The sequence below is a fragment of the Schistocerca gregaria genome, chromosome 2 (assembly GCF_023897955.1).
Source record: "Schistocerca gregaria isolate iqSchGreg1 chromosome 2, iqSchGreg1.2, whole genome shotgun sequence".
NCBI classification, from domain to species: Eukaryota; Metazoa; Arthropoda; class Insecta; order Orthoptera; family Acrididae; genus Schistocerca; species Schistocerca gregaria.
Window position 1 is genome coordinate 301,387,684 of NC_064921.1, and position 8,887 is coordinate 301,396,570.

The window sequence follows — 8,887 nt, forward strand, 5'->3', positions numbered from 1 at the left end:
TATTTAAACATGTAGAGATTGTCCTTCTTATTTACATACAAATTAAACATTTTTGGAATGAGGCAATAAATCTTTCAACTGGAAAAGACAATTACAAGATCTTATTTAGCTGCCAGATTGAAAGGAGCAAGGGAAAGGGAAAACTATGCTTAAATTTCAGTGGCAGTTGATTAATAGGTTGTAGTAAAATAGTACTGTTTAGTGGGGAATTTTTTGAATGAAGTACTGTTATGTGGCCAAAATTAACCATGTCTTACACTGTATGAAGACAATGTAACACACATTAACTGAGCACCAATATATTATTGCACAAGAACAAAAACTGGCATAGATAAAAAATCAATTTGAGTGAAGGTACACGTGGTATTACTTAATGCTGTAGTGTATGGTACATGTGAAGCTCCACTGATAAAATGATACATTTCAAACAGCTGATTTTACTTTTTCAAAATTAAATGACTTTTATTACAGTATAATGTTGCCGTTTCTTATATTGATAACTGCTTTTATTCAAGCACTGTACACACTAAGATGTGTTAAAAAATTCAATTTTGATTGTAAGTAACCAGTCCAATTCGTTATTGCAATACTTAGACTGGCGGATGTGACCAACCTGGTGATGGTGATACCAGCCCTAGTAGTGACATTAAACTGCACATTGTACCTGTTCCTGAGCCATAGAAAATGATGCCCACTTTTAGATTTCTGGTGTAAATAAATCTTTTTGTGACACATAACTGAAATATAAACTATGTCAATATGTGAGTTGTGAGATTCTCATTCATTGTAATCTTAGCTTTGTGAACTGGGTAATTTTATCTTTATTGCTGTTTAATTTTAAGCAATTAAGACATGATAAGTTTGACATCCTATGTGCCACATAGAGGGCACCATCTTCAAATTTCTTCACAATTGTATCCCTCCACTCCTCTATGAATGCTGCCACATCTATTCTGTGCACCCTAGTGAGTTACAGATGATGTACATGGCACCTGCAAATTGCTGGTTACTCTGAAACTGCTGTGGTATCATATGTACTGTTTTATTTTACCTTATACATGTAATAGATAGTTACCATATTTTACAGACTATAAGAAGCACTTTCTATTTCAAAAAGTTGCGTATAAAATTTTGGTCCTTCTTATACCAAAAATTAATATCAAAATGTCCAATGTGTCATTTAAAATTCCCAACAGTCCTAAAAATGGCCAAATGTTTGATGCCATGGGAAAACGTATCTCTGTCTGGCAACATTAGATTCAAATGGCATCAGCAGTGCACCAATGCGACAAACATGAGTTGCGGGGATTCGCAATCTTCCTAACACTGTCTCCCTCCCGCACCGTCAACGCCAACACAGAACACTGTCTAGCCTGTGATGTGCCATTGCAGTTGACAGTGCCAGTGAACTTAAATTGAAAGTGATTTGTGTTATTGGTAACAGTACAATATTTTTGTTAGTAACTAGTTTCATAATGTAAAAATAAAAGATATTCATATGATGTGGGCTATAAATTGAAAGTAATAGCATAAGCAGAACAACATGGAAATTGAGCAGCTGAGTGGCATTTGTGCCCTTCACCAACAAAAAACACCATTCGTGATTGGCGGCTAGAGAGGCTAAAAGTATAAATAGAGGACTGAATGCAAAATGGCAAAAACTAGAAGATGATGTTTTGAAATGGATTCAGAGGCACCATCAAAATGGCATTGGAATTAATACAAAAATGATTCAAATACACACTTGTAAACTAGCGCTACAGTGGAACTTAACCAATGTTAAGGGTGGAGTTGGTTGCTTCTGCAGGTTTCTGAAGCATCATGGACGTAGCATGCAAACCGTAACCAAAATATCTCAGAGAATGCCAAAAGAGTACTAAGAGAAAATATTATCATTCCATTGTTTTAGTATTCAACATTGAAAGAAAACTGGTGTGGAACTAAACCAAGTAGCAATTGTGGATGGCACTCCTGGGACATTTGATGTGCCGAGTATCAGAACTCTTGCTACAAAATGTGATAAAACTGTAACTATAAAAGCAAGTGGACATGAAAATATGCACTACACTGTTCTGGTACTTAACTTCATCCAATGATCACTTTTAAGTGCAAATTAGTACCAAAAACTTTCTGAAATACCTTAGAGTGTTGTTGTTTACATACATGGTTGGATGGATGAGGCTGGTACGAAATTATGGATTAACAGTGTGTAGAAGAGGAGGATAGGTGCTTTATTGAAGACGAGATCCTTTCTTGTGCTTGATCACTTTAGTAGTCATTTGAAAAATTCTGTTAAAGGGAAATTGAAATGGGAAATACAGAGCTTGCTAGTATTTCGGGAGGACTTACTTCACAATTACAATCTACAATGTCTCAATGAACAAGTATGACAGAGGAATGGATCAGATGGATGAAGCCATCATGAATTCATGCTGAAGGAAGCTTTAAAACGACCTACAATCAAACAAGTGTACTGGTGGATAAAACGTCATGGTCTAGAGTTGGAGAAGACATTATTGTTAAATCTTTCAAGAAGTGCAGTTTAAGCAACGCTCTCGATGGCAGTGAAAACTATCATGTATATATATTAAAAACAAAGATTCCAAGACTTACCAAGCAGGAAAGTGCCGGTAGATAGGCACAATAAATAAAACACACAAACACACACACAGAATTTCGAGCTTTCGCAACCGGCGGCTGCTTCGTCAGGAAAGAGGGAAGGAAAAGGAAAGATGAAAGGATGTGGGTTTTAAGGGAGAGGGTAAGGAGTCATTCCAATCCCGGGAGCGGAAAGACTTACCTTAGGGGGAAAAAAAAGAACAGGTGTACACTTGCGCGAGCGCGCGTGCGCTCACACACACACACACACACACACACACACACACACACACACACACACATCCATCCGCACATACACAGACACAAGCAGACATAATGTCTCCTTGTGTCTGTGTAAGTCTTGGAATCTTTGTTTTTAATATATTTTTCCCATGTGGAAGTTTCTTTCTATTATATATATATATATGAAGAGGACAACAATGATCGTGAAGAAGAAAGTCCAGATGACAATTTTCAGGGATTTTAAGGGTCAGTTTGATTTTATAAACTAAGAATATTTTTTAGAGTGGCCTTGCAATCTAATATTAAAATTTTATTTAAAAAAAATTGTTTAAAAATTAAGGTGCATCTTACAGTCTGTAATGTCTTATAGTCTATAAAACACGGTAGGTAAAATGACAGTTACCGTGCCTAACACACAAAACCAGTCATCATTGTAAGAAAGTGTGCCATTGCGCTGTAATAAATCATTTCTGTGCTTTCATGGTCATGTGTTTCTCCTCTAGACAATATACCTAACCTCAATAAATGTTAGTCGTCTTTCCGTCTCCTCCCCTCTTTCCTGAAGAAGCAACCGTCTGTTGCGAAAGCTAGAAATTTTGTTTGTGTGTTATTTTATTGTGCCTGTCTACTGGCGCTTTCCCGCTTGGTAAGTCTTGGAATCTTTGTTTTTAATGTATTAGTATTTAATCTCATATATGATGGGATCCTACACCATTAATTCAGTGCTTGTGGAATTTTGTGTGACTGCAGTGTGATGGTACTTAACAGGTATTTCTAACACTATGTATTCAGTTATTCATTGTAAGTCTTGCAGTATTTTAGAGGGAAACACAGAGGTATGCAATTTTGTTGAACTTGGCTTAACTTGTTACTGCAAAAATTACTGACTCATCTCTCCTCCTCCCACCTTCCCTCTGTCATACACATTCAGGAACTATCTTGGGATGTTGAGCATGCTGCAACTGCACTGCTGAGGATTAGAAAATTTTGTTTGAAAACTGTGTAGAAACTTTAAAAATACAGAATGACATAAGCTTGAGTACTGTGAATAGAGGAAGTTTTTTGTAACTTCATGTGATCCTGATACTTTTTAATACTTGTAAATATCCTCTTTGTGATTATTGTTTGTATTGAAGCGGTACCACCTTTTAGGATAGGGAAAGTTAGTTTTGTGCAATATTCTGAGCCAAATTACAGCTGGGTGCGGGCCGAATTGCATTGAGTTACACATACCAACAGCTGCGAAGTAGAATAGGGGCCACAGGACCGTCAAATTGCTGAAAGGGTGTATGTAGCGATTTTGCATGTCGCAAATCACAGGCAGAAGGGGCCCACTGGCCAACCTAGTGTGTTATGAGTACGTGATGAGAAGCAGCGCGTATGGCAAAACAAAGCCGCACAGCTGTGAATAAATAGTTCCGGGCTTATAAAGAGTTTTATTCAAGTGTGGCAGCTCTCCTGGATGGTGGGGCATGCCACATCACTAGCTACACGAAGCTGCAGATGGGCCGCCAGTCTTTCAGTCCACAGCGGGTTGCTGGTTCGACCCACTGAGGCTGACGTGGGGTCCTGTAGCCAGCCAGCGGCGGGCCGCTCCATGGCTCACTACCTTGGGCAATCGTCCTGGCGTCCAATACATGCCTGAGGCATCCTGAAGAGAGGGCCGCAGATTCGGACTCTGGATAGCAGGTGCTTGTTGTCGCCATGACCTGAATCACATCGACGAGAAGCACGCAGCTGGTGGTCACCTGCGGCTCACACTGAATGGCGCTGAGTCGGAAGGCAAGCAGACTGCTGAGTCAACAGCGGGCATCCTGACACCACCGCAACTCTGCTGCTGTACAAGGCTGACACACAGCTGTGCATGCACAGTTCGCTGAGGCAGCCATTCTGCGCCAAGCCATTTTACAGACAGCGAAGTGTTGTCCTCTGCATTGCGGGACCCAGTGATGCAGATTGAGAGGAACAGCAGCACTGTAGTTGGAAACAATAAATCACTTGGAAAGCTTGGATGAGTTTTAATACGGTGCCTTCTACCTCTTCCCGCTACATTTGGTGTTGATGTTACATTTGGATAGTGGACGTCGTGTGTCCAATACGACGTTCGAGCCCACCACTCACATTACATTCACAAGATGTGGTGAGTTTTTACCAGTTTTCTTTTGAGTACTGGACATTTTCTTGCCTTCTTGTGATGTTGAGACTGCTCATGGCAGGCCATTTTAGATGTTTTGCATAGGCTTTTTTCCCCCCAGAATAAGTGTTAGTGTATTTGGGGCAGTAAGATTTTTTTTCATGGCATTTAAGTACTTTTTTATTGGTTTGGGTGTGATGATACTGAGGTGTAGGGAGTTGGGTTATTCTTGTACTTAAATGTTTTGTTTTGGGACTAATTGGGAACAAAAGCAACACAATGGCAGTGTCAGGGACGCAAGGTGCGTCGGAGCCAGAAGTGGTACGGATTTTGTTGGAAAAATTAGCACAATTGACAGCAGACACTACGCAGTTGAAAAATGAATTAACATCTAGAAGTGAGGGGGAAACCGCATCTGATCAGTCATTGTTGCCTAGGGTGTACGAGTTTGATCCAGCTGCCGTGAGTTTTCTTATTCCATTTTCTGGCAAGGCATCTGAGGATGTGTGTTCGTTTGTGGAGGACTTAGAGACTTCAGTGATGGTGAATGGTTGGTTTGATAAGAAATTGTTACATACAGCCAAGATTAGATTAACAGGTGAAGTGAAAACATATATAAGGTGTTCTGAGACCTTAAGGAAGGCAGGACAGTTTAAGCAGTTAAAGGAAGGGCTTTTGCAAAGGTACAAAAAACATAATAGCACTCAATACTTTAGAGAGAGGTTAAGTACAATGTCAAAAAAATAGGGGGAGACGATGGAGAAATTTGTGGACAGGATAAGGGAAATTAATGAGTATACTTGAGAGTTGGGTCAGAGTGATGAAGCAAATAGCATTCTGTTGCAGGTGGCCGAGAAAAGGGCACTTGATGTATTTTTGAGAGTGTCACTGGCACATATGTCCCAGGAAGTGTGTGATGGGACTCCAAAAGATTTGTATTCGGCCATTCAGCTGGCAATTAAATGTGATGAAATAGACGAGGCAACAGTGGTTACAGCAGGTGTGAAATGTTTTAAGTGTGGTCGTACGGCACATGTGCAGAGGCAATGTACCCAGTCACCGAGGAATAAAGGAAGGGGTGGAAATTGGCAGCAGGGATTATGGAGAAGTGGAGATAGGAGAGATGGACAAGCGTTAAACGGCATAGGGGCCCCAAGACCCACCTAAGGGAGCTCACGTTTAATTTCAATGCTACGAATACATATGCAGAGGTGGGATGTTCAGTGGTAGGTTCCATAGGAACTAAAAAGTTTAAGATTCAGTTGGACACAGTGGCGCAAATGTCAGTGGCTACTGGGAATATAATGGGACAAAGGAAGCTAGACCCACCACTTTATAGGTTGCGTGGAGTGGGGGATAAGGAGGTCACGCCTTTGGGCTCAATGACAGTTGACTTTTGAATAAAGTAAGTCTGATTTAATGCATGCATGGAGGTAGTACCATGGGTAAGCGAGGGCTACGATATGATTCTAGGAGTAGATTTCTTGCATCAACATCATGCTAAAATTGAGCTTGCAGCGAGAATTTGGTAGTACTAGCAAGTTGTTTTGCGCGGGGAGTATTTGCAGAAGCGAAACATATAGAGCTCAAGGGATGAGGAATTTTAATCAATGGAACTAAGTGTGACATAATAGGACCAACCTTCCACCTGCCAGCATCAATTTCAGGAGTCACACAATTGAATGTTACAGAGCCACAGCTTTACTGGCCCGAAGCCACTTTTAGAGTTTTTGCCAAGGCAGAATGTGACCTTGTTAAATCAAACACTGGAGCCATGCCTGTTGAGATCCGTAAACTAGTTCACTTTAGAGCAAGAGGGGCGCATATCAGCTGATCAGATTATGCAACATGTCACTCAGTATAGAGAAAGGCAATGGCAAATAACGATCATTTTGAGCACCCCTGTGCCAAATGTCATCACAGCCTTAACTTTGTTGTGTGTTTTCTTTCTGATGAGGTGGATAGCTAATACCAAGAGGGAACGAAGGGTATTCTAAGTCGCGGTGGATTGGATACAGAGGATGTGAGACTAGTAGGAAAGGGGTTGATGGAGCAGTGGTCGTCCAGTAAGGAATTTTTACATTTTGTTTCATGTTATGGTTCTAAGGGGCACTAGACCACATTTAAGTTTTCTAATAGTAAAGAAATACGCCATAGGTACCGACCCAAACAAGTTAAGAGCTAGTTAAGGGCCGACCCGGGGTGGGGTCTTTCTGATGGGGGGAATAATGTAGCGGCACTACTGTTTAGGATAGGGAAAGTTAGTTTTGTGCAGTATTCTGAGCACAAGTTACAGCCAGGTGCGGGTCGGATTGCAGTGAGTTACGCATACCAACAGTTGCGACGTAGAATAGGGGCCACAGGGCCGTCAAATTGCTGAAAGGGTATACGTAGCAGTTTTGCATGTCGCAAATCACAGGCAGAAGGGGCCCACTGACCAATCTAGCATGTTATGAGTAAGTGACATGAAGCGGTGCATATGGCAAAACAGAGGCTCACAGCCATGTATAAATAGGTGAGAGTTTCTAACGAGATTCATTCAAGTGTGGCAGCTCTCGTGGACGGCAGGGGATTTCACATCACCAGCTACACACAGCAGCCGTTGGGGTGCCAGTGTTGCAGTCCATGACGGGTTGGTGGTTCAACTGTCTGAGGCTGACACAGGGTCCATAGCCAGCCAGCGGCAGGCCACTCCACAGCTCGCTACCATGGGCAGTCGTTCTGGCTTCCAAGATACTGGAGGCATCCCGAGGCGAGGGCCGCAATTTCGGACCCCAGATCGCAGGTGCTTGTTGTAACCGCGACCTTAGCCACACTGGCGAGAAGCACACAGCTGGCCGCCTACAGCTCACATCCAGCAGCGCTCAGTCAGAAGGGATGCAGACTGCTGTGCCAACTGCTAGCATCCTGACGACGCTGCAGCTCCGTTGCTGTCCAAGGGCGACACACAGCAGTGCGTGCACGGTTAACTGAGGCAGCCATTCAGCGCCAAGCCATTTCGCAGACAGCGAAGTGGTGTCCTCAGCATTGTAGGAGCCAGTGACACAGATTGAGAGGAACAGGGACACTGTATTCGGAAACAATAAATCACTTGGAATGCTTGGATGAGCCTTAATATGGTGCCTTCTACCTCTTCGTGCTACATTTGGTGTTGCTGTCACATTCGGTGGCAGAAGTTGCCACCACAGTATGTTTGTTTTCTTTTCCTTATTGTAATCGTCCCACCCATTATCTACTATTGAAGGCAGGAAAAGCGGTTGTATTATCTTTTTGCAGCTTTTGTTCTTGGTGGAATTATCAGTATTGCATGTTAACTTCCATTAAATGAAAACTTTCTTCACAGACAGCCATCTTATATTGTGCAGTAAATAAGTAAATCTACTTCTTTCTCATCCAGATAGTAATGATTGGTGAGTTGCATGAAATAAAATAATAAAAAATGTAGCAATGAGTTGTTATCAGTATTGGATCTTAGTGAGGACTTCCTGTGGTATACCAGCTTTAAAATTTTGAAAGAATTGTCCAATGTAGCAGTGCAGATATTGTGATGGAATCATTATCTTTGGTTTTTAAGAATGTTTCTGCACAACTAAGTGTAATTACCAACTTTGGGCACACAGAAGTTATCAAGGTAACAAATTTTACATATTTTTATTGAATTTATCATTTAAAGATAACCTTATTGGCTAACTCTAGGCAAAAAATATACGTAAACAAAAAAAATATTCATTGTACCTTGAGATTAAAGTCGTTTCCCCTTGACACCTCTTGTGCTACTGTAGATAATGTCTACAATCGAAAATCCAGGATGGAATAATGACAATTTATGAAAAGGAACTTTGCCACTCACCATTTAGCAGAGATGCTGAGACGTGGATAGGCACAACAGAGAGTCTGTTAGCAAGTACTCTT

General features: G+C 41.4%; 1 protein-coding gene across 10 annotated transcripts in view; it reads left to right on the plus strand.

The window, feature by feature from the left end:
• LOC126336919 (protein split ends-like) overlaps nucleotides 1-8,887 on the plus strand; it is a 347,320-nt gene that overhangs the window by 274,208 nt on the left and 64,225 nt on the right. The window lies entirely within an intron of this gene.